Genomic DNA, 23,440 nt, shown 5'->3' with positions numbered 1-23,440 from the left:
AGGCAGTGAATTTGCTGTTGATGTCAGAGCTCTGATACCTTTATATAATTTCAGAGCTCTCCTCCACTGAGGAGATTCTCCATGTGGGTCTTGCAATCAATTGACAGCTTTGCTTCCTAAAGAAGCAGCTCCAGGTGAGAATCTCCCCTTATAATTATTCTATCCCTGGTCATTTCCCAAATCTAAAATAATTAGGCTAGGCTAATATAAATGCTTTATGCTGCACACGAGGAAATACCATGTCCCACTTCTCCTTCCCTGAAGGTGTTTACCCCACTTCCTCACTCCTCTCCTGCTTTGACCACTTTCCTTTGCATCTAGTCCTGAGATATAGGATCCACTGCTTATTTTGCAGCATCCTGATTTTCTGCCAAAATCTTGGTTTGTATTTTAATTGATCCTACTGTGCCATGGTAAGTTTTTCTTCAGCAGCAGTTTGTGAGCAATGAACCCTTTTTTGCCAAGTGTAGAGTTCATACTTTTGCTTGATTTGCTGGCAGTAAAATATTGTCTGATCAGATGTCTTAGCACAATGCCATTTTATATAAGGATGACATTTTTACCTTTCAAAGAAAAACAGAGCTTCACTTGAAGATAAAAAGGTAGAGAGCTGAAGAATGTAAACAGAGTCTAGATTCTCTTATCACAGTTAAAGAAGAAAAAAATACCCCAAACTATTTAAACAGAGGCCCTATATAAGGAAGTCTGCAAAACCACTTCCCATTTCATAGGACAGGATATGCCAAAGAAATGATACGGCTTGGCACAAATAACAAAGATAATTTCAACTTTATTTAAATACTACAAGGACGTTTAAAGACATCTCAGGGCATAAATCCCATTTTGATTACATTCTTCAGCTTTGCTTTAATGTTCATCATTTTTTCTGGGTAGAAGGGGAAACTAGAAGGATAGTCAAAACTTGTGGTTTGTAAAAATTATGAGCATCCTGTAAGCAGGTCTGGAAATTAAAACCTTAAATTTCTTCCCTCTGCAAGTCTGGAGAAGGAAGCCAGCATGTAATCTTCTCCCCTTTGCTTTACTGGAACTTTTCTATCGCTCATGGCTGACCTGGAAGATGAGAGGTAATTTAAACTCTAATTGTCTCAAAAAGAGCCAAGAAAAGAAAACAAAACTATATTAAAACAAACAGTCTGCAGCCACTGAATCTATCCTCTGTCAGACTTATCACCCTGGGGACACTGAGGGATGGGTCAGAATTCAAATATTGTAGGCAGGGATTGCTGATGAGAACAGCCCATGCTGGCTGCTGAACAGATGGACACTCTCAAACCTCCACATATCCCCAGCTGATGGAAATCAGAACTTCTCTGCAGGAGTCAATAAAGACATATCAATATTATACAGCCAGGAATACAGCCTATATGATTTTCATTTTGGGTTAAGCTCAGGATTCACAAGTGTTGAGGAGAGAGATGCATGAGAGATCCTTCATTTGCCATTTGTAAGTGCCAGTAAAAACCACACAGGGGTCAAGTAAACCTGCACCAATGCAAACCCTCCTCGAAAGGTTCACGAGAGAAAAGACAATTTGAGAGAGCTGTAAGAATTTAATTAGGAGTCCAATCCTATAGGCATCTTCTTCTTCAAGCACTTAGGCTAGACAGATGAGTAATGATATTAAAAGCCAGTAGCTTGTGTCCCACAGGGAACAAAGTGGGAATTCTGTATTGTTGGGGAAAAAAAACCCTTTCTGCTTTCCATTAGGGAATAGTTCTTCAGTGTGCCACAAAGAACCGTGCTTGGTTTAGTTCATCCTTCTATACTGGCTTTAATTCTACTCCTACAATGAAACTCTTTAAAAATAATTGTGTTAAGGGAGTAAGGGGAAGGAGCAACAGAAAACTCAAGGCAAAAAGAATGTATACACAAATCACAGGTTCTGAATAAATCTTATGTTCCCAGTCCACACAGTGGGGAGAATGATTCAAGTCAAGGGAAAAACCCAATTAGGCCTACAGCATACCTGATATATTTTGTTTAAATAAACCAAGGTGCCTCTTCATTTTTCTTCAATGCCAAAACACAAACTGAATGTAAAGCAGAGAATCAATCTTCCATGTTCTAGAAGATGAAAGTAGAAGTTTAGTCAAGCTTTGCCAGCTTCTGAAAGTCAGAGTGGATGGCATCTATCTGGAGAGCCTTCAGACTTCATACAGAACGTTGAGAAATTAAGTCAATTCCAGAAGTTGGAGTTGACATTTTAAACTATTATGCCTTGTTAATATACATATAGAGAGAATTGTTAATATAGATATATAGAATGTAGATGTAATAAATCTCCCAAATATTCCAAAATCTTCCAAAATAATCCACAGAAATATTTGTAAGGCTCAGACAGAGGGAAGCCTTCACTCATTCATCCCTGCTCTCTGGTGTCACTGCACTTTAAAACGGTCCAGTGACTTCCTCCCGAGTGTGCACTGCAACATCTTCAGGGCACAACATGTGCACCATGGCTCATGCAGTGCAGATTCTCGTGACATTTTCAAAGGTATCTAACATGTGAGTTGGAGTTCAGAATCCAGATCCTCTGGGTAAATCACCCGTCTCCAGGTGTGAGATTATTCCAGACTGTGCCCAAGGGCACAAAGGAGGAAAAGCTGCTTGAAAAATATCTTCTCCCACCTTGTGTGTGAGCCTGGGCACAATCTTCTTCCAAATTATCTGAGGAGAGAAAAGATATTTGCCAGAGAAATATTTTCAGGACGTGGTTATACAATAGCAACTAGAAAGGTCACGGTAGGGCACTGTCTGTGTTTGTTCCTGTGCTTTCACTGAGCAAGCTTAAAAAAAGCTTGGTTTCATATAAGTAATAACTCTGCCAATTAAAAAAAGAAAACTGAGAAGAGCCCTGTACACTGCCACCTTATAATGTGAGGGAACTGATGCAGAGATCTTATTGCAGTTGAGTGATAGCATCTATCCTCCTTATGACGCCAGCCAGATAGTAGAAACAACTGCCAAAAGAAAGTCCTGTGTCTCCAGGCAAGGACACAACCCTAACTGGGACAGTGGGGGCAGGCTGGAGTGTCTGAAAAGTGAAAGGAAGAGAGCAATAATCAAAACAAGTTTGTTTTGTTCTCAGCCTGGGTGTGTCCTCATTTTGAGTGAGGAAGTAACTTGGTTTAACATCCCGATCAGCTGAAAAACTTCAGCTGTACCGTAACTGAAGTTCAGTTTTTCACATCCCCTTGCTCTTCCCTTACACCCTGTTGCATTTTCATAATTGACCAGTAGTATCACTTCAGTGCTGTTTAAAGTGGTTCATTTGATGACCAAGGCCACCTTCCTTGTGAAACAACAGCTGAAAAAAAGCTGTTTCTGCACTTGTGCTCACTGTGCCTGTACGCGTCGCCTTCCCGTTACTCCTCAAACACCAAATGTGGACAAACATGAAGTAGAAGCTCTCTGAGGATTTTGAGGCACAAAAGAGCCTTGTAAAGCAAGCCAGGAAAAAGTATTATTACAGAGGACAAGAAAAGAAAAGGTTGCCCAGTCCTCTGTCCTTGTTCCCAGAGCTTTACTATTCAGTCCAAGAACCACTGCACAGGGGACACCAGCACTCTCACAGATGCTATGCTGACCTTTCTTCAAATACTTCTCAACTCATAGACATCAACCCTTCTGCTTTGAATCTGTCAAAAGAAGTTCAGCTCCAGATACACAAGTGTTGATGGAGGCCATGATGGTGATGATTCACCAGAGTCTGTCTAGAATAATAGGAAAGCTGAAGTAAAATGTTTTTTACCCAGTTTTTTCTTCTCAAGGATTTTTTGAAACTGAGTATCAGCATGTAAAAGAAAGAGATAAAATATCATCATGTCACGACAATGTGAAGCTTTGCTCTGTCAGTCTCAGCTCAAGAACAGGAGGGGCAGACTAGAGGAAGATGTTACTTGCTTGCTAATGTAAAGAAAAGATGAGAAATCACCCATGTGAAATTGATAGAGCCAACTCTTGACAAATTAATTTGGCATGTGGGACCTTGTAGAGCCTGCCATTTAATCTGTTGAAAATTTGATTAAATTAAAACTGTCCAAGGGAAACTTCTGGGCACTGTTTAATTGTGGGACCCTGGAGAGTTTTGTGACCAGTCAAAAAAATTGTTTTCTTGGGGCAATGGAAAGTGTATGGAAAATGTATCTAGCAGCTGTAGTTTTCATCTTCTACAGTGCTACAGTGTCTCCTCAGCTTTCAACTATCAACAGCTGCCATAAGGGAGGTGGCATATTATGAAGTTGTACCTAGAGCTACTAAGCTTTTATTTCCCTCTACTTTCCTAGAAGGAAAATCAGACACTGTACTGGGATGTGATGCCTTTGGATGTCCAATGCTCAACTGGGGATACAGAAAGGGCTGCTCCTCAAAACAGGAACACATCATGCAACAACTGTACACGCAACACCAAGGGCAGTACCAAACCCAGAAACCCAACAGATTTGAAGCACCTGACACACAGATACCTGAGGCTTTGCTCACTTCTAGATGCTTTTTTAGGCAACAACCAAGGCACTGCAGGTGGCAGAAGTAATAGCAGTAATAGGTTAATCAGAGTTATCTGGTTAAAAATAACACCACCTATTTTGTACAGGTGCTCTGTCTTAGAACAGGATGTGGGATAAGCTGCAAACATCATCATAAAAGGCTCTTTTTTTGGGTGGAGCCAAGAATATTGACACTTAAGCAACTTTTCTATTAAACCTGTGTGGTTTCCTGAAGCCTGTGCTTTTCTGTGACTTCTGAGAATAGTGTGCAGGTCATAGGATAGTTTGTTGATGAACATTGAGGATTGTCCCCTCTTTAAACTGCACAGATAATGATCAGGGGCTAAACCACATCAAGGCAGAGTCCTTCTCCAATTGCTGTTTCCAGAACTGAGTAGCTTATTTTTCTTGACAGTGGTGCTGATCTGAAGGCTGGATACGCTTCCAAATCCAGTCACCTTTTCTCTCTCAGTTAGGGTTTCAAACTTAAGTTCCTATTTTTTCACTGTGAATTTTGTATTAAACCTAATCTTCCTCCTCCTCCCCACAATTCATGCACTGAAAAATCTCTAACAAGATTGTAGTAGTAATGTAAATGAAAATCCATGATGACCGTTATATTTACAGGGTCGTCCACTGTTACCAGGAAGGAGCAGTCTCTAAACAACAAAGTTTATTATTTTAGTTTACTAGTGGTTTTGGTTTAAAATTATTTGACTGTTGTGCAGCAATCACTGCCATAAAAACACAAGCCACTGAGCTTTTGATAGTCTACAGCAGGAAATGAAGCCAAACATATCAGCCTTGAGCTGCCTCCTTTTCTGTCCTTAACGTGAGCTCAGTGGAACAATGATGTCCCTTCTAGAACATCTGAGCCATCGTGTCTCTGACCTGAAAGGAATACTCAGTAGCAACCTTTATACTGCTTTTACTGAGAACAGATAGACAAGTGGCTAAAAGGGCTATGAAAATTCATCCTTTGTCCCTTCATGCTATCCACCTCCTTTTATATATTCTCTAGAAGATAGAATGAAGATAACTGATACCTGAAACATTTATCAGATTGTATAATGTGATGTTTTTCCCATTCATGTTGGCTAGACATCTCAATTTCTTCACATGCACAGATACAGGAGATACCTACTAAAGATTGTATTGTTACTTCTTATCTTGCCCACATTTTACTCTAATCCCTGGAGCAAATAGGACATATAGTAAGATACGTATTTTTGGTAGCTGAGATTCTCTGGGATGCTCAGGTCTCAATATTTTGCAGTTATGAATAACTGGATAACAATGTTGATTGCATAAGAAGCAGCTTTCTGCCCACGCATGTAAAGGGTGTGGTGCTCAGCAGCTTCTGGGCCATCGATGCAGAAAAAATGCCTGTCTCATTTTTGATCATCACAACCCTGTAATACTATTCACACACAAAAACAAGGAGTTTGTAAACTACTTTACAAACAACCTGGTGTTTGTAACAGCCAAGTGGGTCCCAGAGAATTGTTTCTTTTGTTGTTTGCCCTCAAGGTAAATAGTATTGCTAATAGCAATGCTATGAAAATTCAATACATTGACAGAACAATTTTCCCTGTGAAGTACTTTATGACCTAGAAATTTGGCTGTGGAGGGTCTGATATGTCATTACCCAGGTTTCTACAAGGAGTGTGGGATGTGGCTGGTCTGAAGGGAAAAGTTTCTCTCAGCAACTAATAAGGAGACTTCAGAGCAGCAAGTTTCGTATGTTGCCCAGAGACGTTTCCAGACAGCAGAAATGCCAGATTTTTCTTGCAAACAGTGTTGAGGTACTATTAATGATCATAGCTGTGAAGGCCTTAGGCTTCTATTTCACAGAAGGCACAACACCTTCAAACCAACCCCTCTCTGTGTCCAGATGAGGCCCTGGGTCTGAGGAAGGATGAGATGTGCTTTACTACTGACATTGCTTCCAGCGACACTTGCACACCCTCCACTCCTCGCTGTCACCCAGAAGTGACCTCTGAGTTCAAATGTAGTGCAGTGTCTTGAAGAAGGGCACCAGTTCAGGCAAGGAAGTGTGTGATTTTATGAAAGTTTGCATGAAGAACAGTTAAAGACTGACTCACAATTTGCAGAAATTGTCTTGAAATGTTGTCAGGAATGTTGTCTACCTTGACTTCGCCAAGGCTTTTGACTGTCTCCATAACATGCTTGTATATAAGCTCAGGAAATGTGGATTAGATGAATGGACAGTGAGGTGGATGAAGAACTGGCTGAATGGCAGAGCTCAGAGAGTCCTGATCAGCAGAGTAGAATCCAGCTGGCATCCAGTGGCATTCCCCAGGGATCAATACTGGGTCCTGCACTCAGGGAGGAACAACCCCAAGTATCAGCATAGGCTGGAGACTGACTTACTAGAGAGCAGCTCTGCAAAGAAGGACCTGGCAGCCTTGGTGGGTGACAAGTTGACTATGAGCTGGCAGTGTGCCCTTGCAGGCAGGAGGGCCAATGGTATCCTGGGGTGCATCAGGAAGAGCATGGCCAGCAGGTCAAGGGAGGTGATCCTGCCCCTCTACTCGGCCCTAGTGAAGCCATATGTGGAATGCTGTGTCTTACAATGAGAGACAGTGGGAGCTGGGACCGGTGTTTTGGAGAAGACTGAGAGGGGATCTTGTTAATGCATATAAATATCTCAAAGGCAGGTGCCAAGAGGGTGGTGGCAGATTTTTTTTAGTGGTCCCCAGGGACAGGATGAGGAGCAATAATCATAAACTAAAACACAAGAAGTTCCATCTCAACATGAGAAAGAACTTCTTTACATTGAGGGTGGCAGAGTCCTGGAACAGGCTGCTCACAGAAGTCAAGGAGTCTCCCTCTCTGGAGACATTCAAAACTGACCTGGAGGCATTTCTGTGTAACCTGCTCTAGGTGACCCTGCCTGGGCAGAGGGGTTGGACTGGGTGATCTCCAGAGGTCCCTTCCAACCCTATTGATTCCCTGATTCTGTGAAATCAATGGAGATCTCAGTGGGACCGGACTGAGCCATAAGCAAGGAGAGGCCCTTCATATTGTGGATTTTCTTGACTCTTATTGGCTAGAACTCATTAGGTTTTGAATGGCAATGCCTCTCAACACTTGACTATTTGCACAGCTCTTGTATCAACAAATATTTTCCCCAAAGTGTTGCAGTAATTAACATATAAATAAACCATGTCTTTTCAAAGCTGGTGACATATGTTAGCAAGTGTTTGCCAACACAAAGCTTAGCATAGCAAATACAGGGAGATTCCATTTCTTCATCTTTGCAGGCAGACTGTTGCTAAGACAGTTCATTAGCAAGTTGTAGAACCTCCAGTTGTGATCCATATGGCAGGAACTAGTAGCTATCAGCCACATCCATCCCACCAGCCTAACCAGTGCATTGGCAAGGATTTTCAGGAATGCAGGTTACAAGGTACAAGAAAGCAATACAGAGATGCTTCCACAGCTGATGTAATTTGACATGGCTAAAATCACAGAATCACAGAACCACAGAATCATTTAGGCTGGGAAAAACCCTTAGTGTCATTGAGTCAAACATTTAACCCAGCACTGCCACTGAACCATGTCCCCTAGCGCCACATCTACACGTCTTTTAAACACCTGCAGGCATGGTGTTTCCACCACTTCCCTGGGCAGCCTGTTCCAATTCTTGAAAACCCTTTCCATGAACAAATTTTCCCTAATATAAACCTCTCCTGGTGCAGTTTGAGGCCATTTCCTTTTGTCCTATCACTCATTCCTTGGGAAAAGTGACCAACCCCCACCTGGCTATCTCCTGGCTATACTGACTACCTCCTTGCAGGTAGTTGTAGAAAGCAATAAGGTCTCCCCTGGGCCTTTTTTTCAGACTCTGTTCTTGATATTGATTCTCTGCTTCTCTCCAGTTTTACTGCAGAGGATTTAGTTCTCAATTTTAGCATTGTAACTCTGAAGATCTACATCTGTGTCATGATGGATTAATGCAGATCATGTCACTGAGCTGAGAGCTAGAGGTGTCCTATCTGTCAAACCTAAGCCATTTTTGTAAAGAACTGCTCCATTGTATAAAATATTGCAGACTTCATCCCTTTGCACGGGAAAATATTTGATAAAATAACCTAAGATAGTAGAGTAGCAGCTTACAGTAGATGGATGGATTTCTGCAGTCCTTCTGTGGTAACAGACAAGGGTAGTGAGCTTGATTTCCAGATCTTCTAATGGAGCTATGGACAAAACTAGAGTGGACTTAAATAATTAATTAGTTTTTGGTGGATGCAATTTTCATTGGTAGATAACTGTGGATTTTCCTTTTATCTTAGAGGTCCAGTGCACAACAACTTGTAAACCTCTGGAGTAGCAAAGAAACCTCCCTGAAAGAAAAGTCCTTCATTTTTGCTGCGTTGACCTGACTGAAACCCAACTCAAGTTAATGGAAAGGTATCAGGAGATTTCACAAAAGCAGAGAGTGGGTTGGAGAATGTGACTGCACAAGAAACACTTGCTCTGACTGTTTTTCCCAGTATCCTTCCCAAGCTGATGAGTACTTTGCATCCACCAGTGGCACCCCTGCCTCTCCCAGTATCAAAAATTCCCACCAGTGAAATCCTTAACATTTTTCACATTTAAAAAAAAAAAAAAAAAAGAAGAACCAGCCTTAATTCAGATACAAGCTATAGCTAATTTATTCACCTCATTGTAAACAGAACTGCAGCCAGACTACCTGGTGTGCTCTGCATCTAGATTAGCTTGAAACAAGCCAAGTGATAGCAGAGCATAAGAAAGCTGGGCTGGGTCCTCTCATACTGACCATATCCCATCAGGCATCTAAAATCATTAAATTCTAAAGATCTCACATGGGAATGATAATTTTGGGACCTATCTACAGCCTTTCATCTTGTGTGCCTGATTGACTGCACTCTGTGTCTTGACAGATATCACTATCCTGATCTGTCACAGCTGCTTGCAGAAGCAATAGCTGAATGTACCAGATTATCAGACATTGAAATAAGAATAAGGAACCTAAAGTACATTGTAAATACAATTAGGGTGCTGACACCATAAAACCCTGGCTGATCACTTCTTTGCCTGAGGCATCATGGAATAATATGTTTTTGTCAGTATAACACTTAGGATACCCTCAAATTCTTCTGTCTTGCTCTGGCTGGGTGCTCTATTGCAAGTATAAGTTTTGTTTGTATTCAGGAACTGAGAGGTAATGGGGTCACTAATGAGGCAGGGCTGTTTAGACATATTGAGAAACAGGTGTCTAGACCAAAATATGAGCTTTGATTTTAGAACTACTTGTTTAAAAAAACCAAAACCAATCAGTCCTCCCACCCCAAAAACAAACAAAACCAGAAATAATAGTGAAAAGCACATTTTATGCTTTAGCAGTTAAAAACCCCTTAAGGAAAGGGAGATAATTCAGTTCTGTTTATGAATCGTGTCAAACATCTCTTCCTACACAGCACTTGAGATGTTTAACAACACAGACCAGAATGCACCATTTTTGCCCAACACAAAGCACTCATCTCTAAGTCACAGCGATAGCCTCTGTCATTCTCTCTTTGCTTCTGGCTCTTTGAATCTTGCCCTTTTTTTCTGCACACTGCTACTTTTGCAAGGATGGTGAGTAGGAATATCCTGGTGCTCAGGACCTGACCCTAAAAATGTCAGGCTGAAGTGAGCTGAATGCAGATCTCCCTGTGTCTGAGTACTGAACAATGTAGAAGACAGCCATGACCTCTTCTTCCCCCTATAGGGCAGCTGCTTTTCAAAAGGGGAAAGTGATTCATTTCCTTGGTACTCAGCCTGGTCACTTAATACTGCATGTTTAGGAAACAGCTTTGGACTGTGAATCACAAAGTATTAGAGGTGGAAAGTCTGAGCTGCAAAGGTAACATTTCAGACTCCACTCTCAAACATGTCCTATAGAAACAATTAATTTAGGTGCCCCTCTGCCCTGGGCTGGGATTTCTGCCTTTACAAACACAAATATCCCAGACTGCTGCACACAGGATGGAGACTGGGACTATCTGAGGACCTTCTGGTCATTTTAAAAGTGAAACTTTAATGTCAGTACGAAGCACTGCAGAGGATATACATCCGTTTAGGGTTTGGAAAAAGGGACTCAGAGGAGCATTGTGGCACAGCCAACTGCAAGGAGGAATAAGTGTTACTGACTGACACACTTGTCACGCAGCCAGGTATAATAAGGTTCTAGCTCCATGTGGAAATAATGGCTTGTGAATGTTTATTTACCTTCCATTACTTTCAATTTTGATATTCTAACAATGTTTTGGATGACAAAATGCTTTAGAGTACAGTCTTCCCTGAATAATAGAACGGATTCAATTGACAGAACAAATAAACTTGAATACTGAGAGCAAAAGAAAACATAAATAGGCAAGACAGAAAAGTGGTGGGAGGCAGAACAGAGAGACAAGGGAGGGAAATTGCATGCCAAGGTCACAGAGCAAGACAGTAGCTAAGACAGAAATAGAATTCAAAAGACTGGCTTGCCTAGGTATTTTTTTAAGGCTTAACAAGTTACATCCTGTTTATTAAGCTTAAACAGATTTTTTATTTGTTCAGCTGACTGCAGTAGCAATTGTAAATATGAGTCAGGTTTCTTTTCAGATCCTGAATGTTTCTCTGTGCCAGCTTATTCTAAATTATCAGCTTATTCTAAATATTCCCACTTATAGTGGAAGTATAATAGAAGCTATGCTTCTACAACCAGAAAGCAGCCAGTAAAAAGTCCCATTCTGCTGCCTCTGAGCCATCAAAATGCCCTGGTAGCATGTAGAGATCCACTGACTCCATGGTCTGTAGCATACAGCCTGGTCTGGGAGATGGGGCCTCTGCATCTTCCTGAACTAATTGGGCAAAACCTCTAAAACTTTGGGCTGGGAGCTGGAGCAGCTCCACTCTGTGTTGATCCAACTCCCTTGCAAAGCTCCAGATGGAGCCAGGGCTCCAGGAGCATTCTGAAGGGCCCAAGTCTGGGATACTACTAGGCAGGAATGCTGGAGTCCAGTGAGAAAGCAAAAGACAAATGTCTTCATTTGAGACACATTGGGAGGAACTTTACCCCAGGACAACAAAATAGCAATTAGTTCAAAAATAGTTTATTTCAAACTTTACTTTGATTTCAGATGGTCTGAGTAACACTGTGGTCCATCAGCCAGGTATCTCTCTCACTTGAGCAGGGAACCAGAGCAAAAGAAGGAAGTTGCATCTGTGCATACATCTGATAGAGAGGAAGATGGAGTTCCTAAAGCCTGTTTCTTCAGAGAACAGGATTAAATCTGACTTTGAGAGGGTTGTGTATTACTCATTTAAGGAAATTTATTCTATGTGAAAATAAATAGGCAAAAACTGCTCATCAGTCTTCACTGAAGCTTTTAAAAATACTTCTTAGGTATTACATATGGAGTGAGACCAGAACCTATCCAGTTAATTACTTCTGCTATAAAATATGACAATATGTGACTCACTTTACCGTGCTCACCAGTGTAATTTTTGATTCTTCTTGTAGCAGCTGGTTTGGGTTCATGCTTTGCCTGATAGTACCTGCTGGCTTCACAGTTTTGGCTTTGCCTTTATTATTTTGGGTGTTGCTTTTCTTTTTAAATATCTTCAACTGAAAAAATAAATCCAAATAACCATGAATCATGGGCATATTTGGATTTAGAGCTGAACTTAATGCCATAGGAGCAGCCACTGAAAATGGGCACATAGACTAGCCTTCCTGCACCCCAAAAATCCTTGCAGTTTTCTAAGTATTGTGACACCAAGGTCTCAAAAAATAAATTTTTTGTTTCAGTGGAACATACAGGATTTTCAGTACATGTGAAAAATATCATATTGCTTCCCTTTAATTGCTGAACCATGAATTTTGTGGGTCCAATTTCACATACTCCTACATTAGAAAATTCACTCTATAATCTCTCTTCATCTCAGCTTCTCCATCAATCAACTGGGAATAATAGCAGCTGATTTAGGAGTACTATGGACTTTAATTAATGTGGGTACAGTTTGTTGAGATCCCTGAAGAATAAGATGCTTTAGAACATCAAAGAATAAACAATGGCAATCTTTGTCTTATGTCCTGGAGTCAAGATACTTTAACATTAAGCTTCAGACCTATAAGGGATTCAGAGGGAATCCCTTTGCAGCACTAAGCAAAATCAAAATGTGCAGCTGCCAACAACTTCATATAAAATAAATTCACAAGCACTTATTTCCTATATTCTCAGTCTGAGAAAATATTTCTGCATGTTTTCCCACTCCTTGTCCCATCTGTAATCTTTCTATTGCTGAAATGTTCAGCTCCAGGCTACAGCAGGTGATCCTCCTTAGCTCCCTGATGTTAAGGAGTGATGCTTGAGGTTCTCACATTAACATCACCAACACAGGCAATACCCATCTGATAAATTTCAGCTGATCTCTGGGTGTCCATGAGGCCTGCCCATAGTCAGAATGGGCAGAATATGGTACACAATATACCCTTATAGCAGAGCCAGTGCACCCAGCTTTGGAGCTGAGTGGTCACACTGCAGTGCCCTCCCCAATTACAAGGTAGTCTGTAGTGCTGACCTCCATTCTTGCCCTGCTGGTCCCTCATACAGCAGTGAACTCTTTGCTAGTGGAGCCAAAGTATGGCTTATGACCCTGCTGAAGGTTTGTGAAGGCTTTGGAAGACCCTAAGAATTTTTGATTACTGTATCCTTACTACAAAGTGAAGGAGTAACCCTCTTGGAATTACAGGTAGCCTGAAGTCATGACTTTCTTCTTCCACCCACCCATCCCCAACTCTCTAAAGAGAAGTATAAGATAAAATGTCATTTAACTCTGGAGAACATTTTTTCTTTGAGAAACAGGAGGCAGGCAGAAAGCCCAAGTGAGAATCCCTATTATTTCTGCAATTTAAGTAAAGCCATAGATGAGGTACCATATGCAGAAACAACAACAGAGTGTGTATCTATATATGTTATATAGTTTGTATCTGTATATGCTGCATCCATAGACACAAAGTGCCAGAGTGTTCCAGAACTGTGTATTTCTCCTGTACAAATTCTCAGCTATGGGCACTTAGTGATCATTTAAATTAAGTTAATTTTATTCAGGGGCCAAAGACTCAGAACCTCAAAGTTTTTCCTTGCATCTGCATCATTTATGAACACCATATAATGATAAATATTATTCCTTATTCATAAACAAAACTACATTTCCCAAATCCTGTGAATAATAACTAAGATGCCTTGTAATTTTCAATGCTTCCAGAACTTAATTCAGTCTTTACAACTTTCCAAATGCTTAATAGAAATCACATGTTTTATGATCACTAAAAGTGTCATTACCCTTTGAAGTCTATAGCTGAGACAGCAAGTTTCTGAATTTTATTTTTTTTCTACAGGCATAGGCTTTTCAGTCATACTTCTCCTTAGTTTAGTTTTCCCATCTTTTTGCCTCTTTATTTAGTGCCTGCAGAGGCAGGGAAAGGCATCCACAAAGCCAAAGAGAACACTGGAGGTCACACAGGATTAGCACAGGGCACTTTTGAGTCTCAGGCTAGACTCTGGGCTGGTGCAAGTCAGCAAAGCTTGACTAGCTAAGGATATGCAGCTGGAGTTTGCAAGGCAGAAAAACTCTCCAAACAGAGTACAAAAGTACACCTGGTACCTACATGATGGTATTCTTCAGGGGAATAGATCTTGTCTGTCTGGAGCTGGAATTTCTGAAGAGGGAGGGAAATGCTTTCAGTGTTACACTGGGAGGTTCAGTCACTCACAGGAGATAAAAAAATGCAGAATAACATACAGCAGAGTTAGTTTTCCAATTTTTCACCCAAAGGAGGGATTACAAGTCTGTAGCTTTCCCTTTCCCTTCCCTCCCTCTTTTCACTGCACTGTTGGCTCTTTCCACTCCCAAGTCCTAAAGTGAGTCATCACTTTGCCCTGCCTAGGATGCTGCATTCAGACAGGGCTGTGCTTCTTCCCCATCCCTAAACTGTCTCTCTCACAGTCCCCTTCAGACATATCTTGATTCCATTGGAACATATGAAAACATTAGAGGGAGAGGAGAGCTCCTCTCATTTTCCTGGCTGTAACAATTTGGAATGTGTCGATTTCCAACACTGGGATTGCAACCAGCTGTTATCTGCCCTCTGGCTGTGCCTCCCTGGTGTAAAATCTGCCTCCTGGTGACTGCAGGAAAGGTCTAGGACAGGGCTTGTCCTTGCAGTGAAGATGGAGGACACTAGAGCCTGAGGGCCCTGAGAAGAGTCTGTGGATTAGTCAGATGTCATGACTGAAGGGAAAAAGGAAGGAACAAGACTCTTCTCTAGGCCATCACACACACATGATGACAAAAAATTAATCTAGATTAATCTGTGGCTTTTACTAGCTTTAATCCATATTGTCCTCCAAAACATCTGGGTGCTACCAGTCATAGCGTGAGCACTGGAAGATATGGCCATTGCAGATAATTCTGTCCTGCTGCTCTGTGTAGAAACAGTTCTCTCATATACAAGATATTTTGCTGTATGTGAAGCTGAGGGACAGTCTGATATTGAAGTTTTGCTGGAAGACTTTTAGGACAATTGAATAAAATAGAAGAGACAAGACTCTGGGTCTTGACAGCATTCATTCACTCATTCATTCATTCATGAGTTTTCAGGAATTCCGTTATGAAATTGCTGAGCAGCAGTATCTTTCATTTTGCATAAATAAGCTTTGTTGTCAAAGCTAGAAAAGATAGGAAATGTGACAGTCACCTTTAAAGGGGGTTCAGGGATAAATTTTGTCAGGATTCACAGTCAAATCAGTAGAAACAAGAAGAGTTGAATTAGTAGATGTGGGTTGGACAGAGCCACCAAGCCCATAGTGGAAAAGAGGCTTCAGCTAAAATAATGAAATTTATTTTAGAAAAGCTTTTCATGAGGCCCTTCAGTACAGTCTCAGAAAAAAAGGAAATTTTCACAGGACAAAGGAACAAATCATCATCACAACTTGAATCAACTTAGAAGATGGAAAGGAAAAGTTAGGGATAAATGTTGAATTTATACAACTGAAGGAAGCTCACAGTGGAAATCCACATGCTCTTAAAGAACATAAAAAACAGTAGAAAAAGGGGGTGAAGAGCTATGTGGTAAAGACTGCAAATGAAGTAATGTAATGAAACCTAGAAGCAACTGGGAAGTTACAGGAAAGTCTCGTAAGACTGAATTAGAAGAAAAAACTGGCAAATCCAATACATATGCCAAACAGTATAGATAGAAATCATATATGCACAGCCAAGGATTATACTTCAGCTTTACTCACTCACAGTAAAGATCTGGGAAATGCTGAGTGCAATGCCCAATAAAACATCCCTCCAGTGCTCAAGGGCAGTCAAAATTTAAGCAGAGAGCTACCAGAAGGGTACAGGCAAACATAAAGCATCTATATGCTCTATATAAATTCACGAGATATGAATTGATGAAAAGCCTTTACATCTAGTGTCTAGTCCCGATGACCCCATTCTTTTCTTATTTACAGTCATTGTGAGCAATGGGTTATTAAGGTAAATGGACTTTTGTTTTGACCCTGAGGGGTGGCTCTTGTGTTAAGTAACATGACTAACAGCTGTTAGACATTTGTTTGAAGTCCATATCCCGAGAAAAATTACACTTAAGACAACAATTGGATATTGACAGGCAGGCATGATGACATAAGTTTTGCAGAATGAGTGATTTTTGAGTATTTACAGTAACCTGGTGTACAAAGGGTAGATTTTTCACTGATACTGTAAATTAGACCCCCTATCAGGTCCCTCAGGCTGGACAAGCACGGACACTGACTTTCTGAGCACTTCACTCACTAGATACATTATTACTGACAACGCAATCTTATAAATTGTTTTACAGACCCTTTAATTTTAGGATATTCAGTTTTCTTCCCTATTGCTAAAAGACATTTCTAATCAATATCCAGGTTTGTTGAATTCTTTCCCCGCTCCCATGCTGATTTACTGGCAGCACTTAGAAAATGCAGCTCTTTTCTTCCAATGATTTACACGTATAGGGACCATTCTCACCATTTTGAAAGCAGCTCACTGGCATTCCTAAAATGTAAGTAATTTAGTTTCCATTTTATAATAAGGAAAAGATGGCCCCAGGCTCAGAGTTAACATTTTCTTGAAAGGATGCTGGATGTCAAGCCTGCCTGGGAACTTGGAGAGACATAATACACTGCTGGACCACAGGCCCTCCAAGTGGGAAAATCAGGAGTGACAAGGAGCACAGCATGGGTACATGGACTCTGAAGGCCTTTTATCTTCCCTGTGGGGTGGACACAAAATCCCATACAGACTGAGCTCTGCCTGTTCTTAAACCTCTTCCCCCTCTCTGGCAGGAAGGCACCTGGGTATGGTTGAATTAGGGTCATGGCTGAGGGCTGTGAGAGATGTGATGGAGCTATGCGCAGCAGAGAGTGGAGCCCACATCTCCAGGGTTTAGGTGACATGAAGGACAACTGACAGCAAAGGCAGTGCAGATGCAGGGCAACAAGGATCATGTTAGAGGCAGGGGATGGATGCTCAGGGGCACAGACCTGCTCACGTTGTCATGGCTGCTGAGCTCAGGGCTGCTGTGCCTGCCTTTGGCCAGAGGAGTCTACAGGTCACTTGGGTCAGGTAAGCATGTGTGGATGGACAGCAAGCTGAGCCTCTGGGAGTCTCCCTTCCTGTTTTCCTCCAGGGGAAGCATGGCCATTGAATGACTGTTTCGTGGGAGTCAGACTAAACCCTTTAAGATCTGCCCTCACTTTTTGAAGAACAAAATACTGCTGCTGTTACGGTGAAAAGAGCAGAGACAGCTTGGCTGCTGTTTTTACACAGACTGCAAACAGCAATTCTGCTGTGCAGAGCACTCAGCTCAGCGCATCTTCTTCTGAACACCTTTCCCCTGGGGCTCATTGGCAGGCGTCAGCTCCCTGCCTCCCTGACTGATGCTTAAGACTCCCTGGCATGGTCTGGAGTGCTCTAACTAAAAGGGCAGCTCCTCTTGGCTGTGTCAGCCACAGCCCCCTCACCTCTGGAGCTGAAATTATTTTATAAAAATGCCACTGCAGTAGCTATGGGCAGACAGCTCTGCCCCTCCCTTGTCAGTCACAGCTATCTGCCGGCTGCCTCTGCGCTTTTCATCTCCCTTGCAAGTTGGAGGAAAAGAAATAATACATAGCTCAGCTGTTTCTGTCTGGAGGCATTTAAGCTGGTAAGGCTCAGCTGTATAAATCTTCCCAGCTGTGAGAACCTCAGTGCTTTTATTCCCATGATAAAGCCTTTGGCTCTAAATGTGTTTCAGGGATATTCAAAGTGGAAATCTTTCTCTCCATCTGGGGAATTGCTTGGTGTCGACTGACAAGGAAATGGAAGGTCAGTAGCATTAAAAAAAAAAAAAAGCACCCTGGGTTATAGAATTAACTTTATACTAAACCTCAGTGTGTGTTTTAGGAAGAGAGGAGTGGGAAGGAGGCATGGGGGATGGGAGGTTTGACTTGCACAGAGCCCTTCATTGGAAAACTAATGCAGCCATCCTCAAGGCACTGTGCTGCTAAGATCTGGCATTTTCCTGCTCCAATGGAAAAGGAAGACCGATACTTTCCCTTATAGTAACCTTTGCTGATTAATCAGTGTAGTGACATTGAAGTCAGTTCCAGTGGGAAATAATTGCTGTCGCTCTCAGACACAATATGGAAATAAGATGCCATGGTGACAGCAACTGTTTTGAAGGGCTGGCAAGGAAATACCGATCAAAGATCAATGTCTGGCAGGCAAAGTGTTCAATTAAAGTCAAGGAGAGAATAGTTTGGGTGGAGAGGTTTCTCTTGAAACTGACAGGGTTTGGACAGGGAATGGGCAAACTCAAATAAAAACCTGGATACAAGGAAATTGTAGTGCTGCAGACTGAAACCCAGGGCTCAGACTTGCAGCTGGGCATGAGCAACTCCCAATCTGAAGGGTATTTCAAAGGTCAGCTGCTCACATGGGTAAGGCAGTACCCTTGCTATGGTGCTAGGATTTGACTTCCACTCTGGGTTCTGCTGAACCTCTCCTGTTGGTGACCGTGAACATGATCCCAGTTGCTTTTTCTGCCTCTGTTTTTCACCTACAAAAAGAGCAAAGAGCCCTTTCCTTTCTCCAAGGGTGTTGTTAAGGTATCTAAATACTCCTTACTCAGACACTAAGGTAATGAGCTGAGATGGACTTGTGTGGTGATGCGATACTTTTACTGTATTTGCGTATGTTCTCTGTACCCCGATGGTTCATCCCTACCTTCCCCACTTCTATTCCCAGTTGGTTTGCCCCAGACCCAAGCCGCTCCCCCGGTGTTCCCTATATGGTTCTTTCTTTCCCCTTGTTCTAGACAGTTCCCCATCAATCACCCAAACCCCTCCTGTTGTTCCCGAAAGTTCAATGTCTATCACCTGAGCCCTCCCTAATTACCCTTATATGGTCTCCGTCGATCCCCCAAGATCCTGCCCCCTCAGATACCTCCCCTCTTGGAAATCCCCTAAACCTCAATGCCCCATTGGGGCATGTGACCCCTTTCCCTCCACCCCTCGAGGCTATTGGCCTATGTGAATGTCTATCCCTGTCCATATCCCTCCCCTAAAGATCCCTATTGGTCCCCTGTCACGCCATCCCCGGTGTAACGCCTCCCTTTATAAATTGTTGTTCGGTTGTGTTCTGGGCTTGTTCTCTGTGAATACCTTCCTGTAATGGTGGAGTGCCTGCCGTGGCAAGCCTCCTCGCTCCTTTTTGTCCTCTCCCTCGTCTGGGCTGCTGGCAGCCACTGTGCCTGGAGCTTCAGCCCCCCTGGACAGAGCTGAACTCCAGAGGAGCAGCTTTAAAGCCGAGAGCCTCCGGCTGCTCCCCACTCCTGCTGCACACCACAGGGGCTAGCCGAGCAGAAGAGCAAGCGGTCAGTGCGACAGACTTGAGGTGTTTTTGTTGCTCAAACTTAGGCGATTAAATATGTGCTGTTGGTATATAATTAAAATTTTCTTTCGAATAAGTCACAAAGAGCTCTGTTTGTGGAGCTGATACATACCGGTTTATACCTGGAAGAAATTATGGTCCATCCAGCTAGGTTTTATTCTTGGGTCCCTGAAAACAGTCAATTTTCTACTTCTTCACCACCCCAGTAAGATCATACGCAACAGATGATCCTGGTGTGATCCATGTCCTCAGCAGACAACTGTATGGGCAAGCTAAAGGAGTCTCTGCTTCAGAGATAGGAAGTGCACAACAATATTAACCGACTGACAAATTCAATTTTAAACAAGTAAGAGAGTTTCCCAAGCGTATAACATTCCAAAGGACTGGCTTCTTAAATAATAATAAATAAATAAATCACCTAACTCTAAGGAGCGATATATTGTCAGTATTAGCAATACCTTAATGATATTTCTCCAATGGGAATAAATACATGGATTTGAATAATACACAGAGCTATCAACAAAGCAGAAGCAAATACAGCCCCTACCATTTCCCCTGACTCTCATATTTCTAGGAGGTAAATGAAAGCAAACCAAAGCAAATCACTGTGATCATGAAAACATATGGCATCAAAAGCAAGGGACTGTTCCACATGGCTTACATGGGAAACAGAATCTGACTTCCATCAGCATAATGAGAATTTGTTTCCGTGCTGTTCAGATAAAGCAGGCCTCAGCTAGAAGGATAAATATGTTGGTGTCTAGGGATAAATTTAATTATTTTACATTTTTCATTGGTTCTATATGACCAAGGAATGCAACTTCTTGCCTGCCATTAGCAGGACTTGGATGGCTCATTGCTGCCTGTAGTAAATGACTCCAGATAAGCAAAATCCCACGGGAATGAGCTGAAAGAAGCAACCTATGAGAATCAGCATGCAGTGTGTTGGCAGTAACAGCCTGCAGTAGTACCCTTGGTACTGACAAGTCCCCAGATCCAAGGAAGGATGAACTGAGAAAAAGAGATGAATTTCTCTGGTGTAGTGGCCGGAAGGACTTCTCCCAGGATGCATTGTTCTGTTACGTTAATCGGTCCCAGTTTGAATTCCCTGGTTGGCTGTCAGCCTCTACCCCTCATCACTCCCCCAGAACTTCCCCATTGGTCTCCATTCCCTACTCCCACCTTTTCCCACCCCCAGATAAAACTGTGAGCTTTGGGATCATGTTCATATTTGCCTCTGCACCCTTTGACAGTGTAGCAGCAATAAATGCTCCTGGTGGAGCGCACACAAATGCCCTTCTCGACTCTTTGCTACCGACTGCAACACTGAACCCACCCATGCATCTGTGGGGGCACGCAGGACCCCATGGAGCCGGGCAGGGACAGTATTAGTCTGGGTAGGAAATGGTAACTAATACCTTGACTCAGAGTTTAAGCTTCACCACTGATGTCTCATTCCTAAGACATTTAGAAGGAAAGAGGTGTCTCACGAACTTGTGAGGTGTCCTCTTACAATGCTGGTGTTGTGTCACATGTAGTGCATGGACCTTAAGTCTTGGTGCAAAGTCCAGCCAGGCAGATCAGCTGGGAACCTTAGAGAGGTAATTTTACTCACCAAAGGGATGGCCTGAGAGTCCAGTAAAGATAAGTCTATTTCCCTGTCTCCAAAGGAAAAAAAAAAAGATGTAATTCTGTAGTAGGACTTGGAGAGCTGTTGGCTCTAGCCCAGGAGTTACCTCTGTGAGGAACAAACCAGTCCACTTCTCAGGGCTGCCCACCCAGCCCTTTGCCTGCCTTGATCTTTTAGATCTTTTGCATGGCCCAAATTCTCAAAGTTACCAGTACACATCGCACCTACAGAAGTGATTTTTGAAAATTGATTTTAGTGGGAAATGGCATCCAAATTCTGATGATGATGAAAGCTAAGCTCTTTTTGAGACAAAATATGGTAGTGTAGAACATCTGCCACAATGAGGCTTTGCTGAGGGTTAATGCAATACTGAAGGATAATCCTTTCACTATGATTTTAATTGTCTTTCACTCAGGAATTCCTATAGCATTTCCTATGTCCACATCCTTTTTTTTCTCACCTGTTATGTCAGATGAAAGATGACCATCAATCAATATGAATCATGTGCCAGAGCTTGTTTTTGCCAGCTCTGAAAAGCCTGTGCATTAAAATGGGCAGGAAGAAAATTAATGACCTACCAGGCACAAATCACAATTGCAGCATTTCAGAAGTTGTACAGAGAAAAACTAATTAAACTGACTGCCACGAACCCAGGACAAGAAACTGGGAAATGTGCCAAAACAGCTCCCAAAATAGCTCCTTTCAAAAATGCAAACCTTTTTTTTCTCTTCTTTCTTCAGTTCCCTCCCCTTTATGGCCACCCTGACATTTATTTCTACATAGAACATCCAGACCACACCTTTCTTCCATCTAGTCTCAAAAAAATTCCACAAATTAGGGTTAGTGTTCTATGCACTATGCACAGCTATTCCTTATTAAATCCATCATTTCATAAAAGACCATAGTACATCTGATCCTATTAAAGAGCCTCTCCTCTACCAGCATTCCCAGTGGATGGACCTCAACCTTGTCCCAGTATGGCCATCCTTATGCTCTTGTTAAAGAAATAGGCAGAAAGATGGAGTGTTCCAGAAACAGATGATGAAAAAGGAGATGAGAGAGTCAAAATACATCTACTGAAAATTGGTTGGAGAGAAATGACGCACAAAAGAAATTCCCAAGGAGAAGGACTCTCCCTGAGATTGGGTGCCAGTGTTAGACAGAAGACCTGCATGCGGTGCGTGTCTCTCTCCCAGATTTTTTGTTGGTGACACTGGAAGACTCACATTTTCTGTATGTCACTTCACCATTAAGAAAATTATGTTTTCCTTTCCAGTTAGGCCCTATAGCTCTTCAGGATAAGAAAATATCTCTTATTACCCATATGCCAAACACCATAGACTCTTTAGGAAAATAAATGGTACATTGTCCTTTTCTGGCTCCACTTTTTCTTTATTTGCATTTAAAACCAAAGTATCATGGAAAGAACCATCTTTGGTGCACATTAGAGAAATAGACACATAAAGCCTTCTAAACATGACATAAGTGCTTTTGGTTAATTACAACCCAGAACTAGAGCACAGACAAGCAATGAATGGGAAATTCAGAAGTTACTCTTACATCCCAGCTGTCAGAATGTACCTCATTTCCAAGCTCATGTAGATAGGAATTCCATCTCTAAAAACAACGTAGTATGCTAGTGTGTTAATTTGTTATTTTATGAGATTAATATGGAATAGTAGGAGGCTGCATCCCTTTATCTTCAGCAGTCTTAGCTGATTTATGCTAAAGAAGTCCTACAGAGAGGGAGAGAGATAAAATGCATGTTACACTGTAATCAAGATTTAAAGGAATAAAGTACGTTTGTTTCTGCTATCTAGTTTGGCCAGTGATAAAATATTTTTCAGGAGAGCTTACAGTCCCATACTGCTTTTTCCCAGAGACTGATGATTCTGACATTGGGGAGAAACTTCATTCACCCAAGTGCTGCATCATTCTCATAAAGGCACAATACAGAATTCCCCCATGCACAACCAGAAGTTCCTTGAGTATCATCAAGTTAAGCTGAAAGTGCCAGGTTGGAAGTGAGCAGAAAAGAGATATTGATCACAGAGACAAATTTTCCAATAGCAATTTTAAACCGATCTTGCCAGAGGGCAGCTGGATTCCAGAGATTTTGACACCAGCTACTCCATCCTTCTGTTTATCTTCAGTCAGTTTCAGGCAAAGCTGTACCTGGGTTGCCTAAACCCTCCCCTTGTATAGCTGCTGTGTAACTCATGCTAGCAGATTTGGGGGTCCTTGGTGCAAGTTTTCTATTCACCAGCCAGAAGAGGTGCAGCTCTTTTTTTTCCCTTGTTGAATCAATCTGTCAGTT

At 42.0% G+C, this 23,440-nt stretch overlaps 1 long non-coding RNA gene across 1 annotated transcript in view; it reads right to left on the bottom strand.

Moving 5' to 3' along the window:
- Positions 1–770: 770 nt before the first annotated feature.
- LOC116455418 overlaps positions 771–23,440 on the bottom strand; it is a 61,338-nt gene continuing 38,668 nt past the window's right edge. Inside the window, exons 2-3 of the long non-coding RNA XR_004244381.1 lie at positions 1,988–2,085; positions 771–1,071 (exon numbers count right to left, since the gene is read on the bottom strand). This is a non-coding gene — a long non-coding RNA (uncharacterized LOC116455418). The remainder of the gene's footprint in view (positions 1,072–1,987; positions 2,086–23,440) is intronic.

Source organism: Corvus moneduloides, chromosome 1, assembly GCF_009650955.1.
Source record: "Corvus moneduloides isolate bCorMon1 chromosome 1, bCorMon1.pri, whole genome shotgun sequence".
Classification (NCBI taxonomy): domain Eukaryota; kingdom Metazoa; phylum Chordata; class Aves; order Passeriformes; family Corvidae; genus Corvus; species Corvus moneduloides.
The sequence above is the reverse complement of the archived record's forward strand: the minus strand, read 5'-3'. Positions and strand labels throughout refer to the sequence as shown.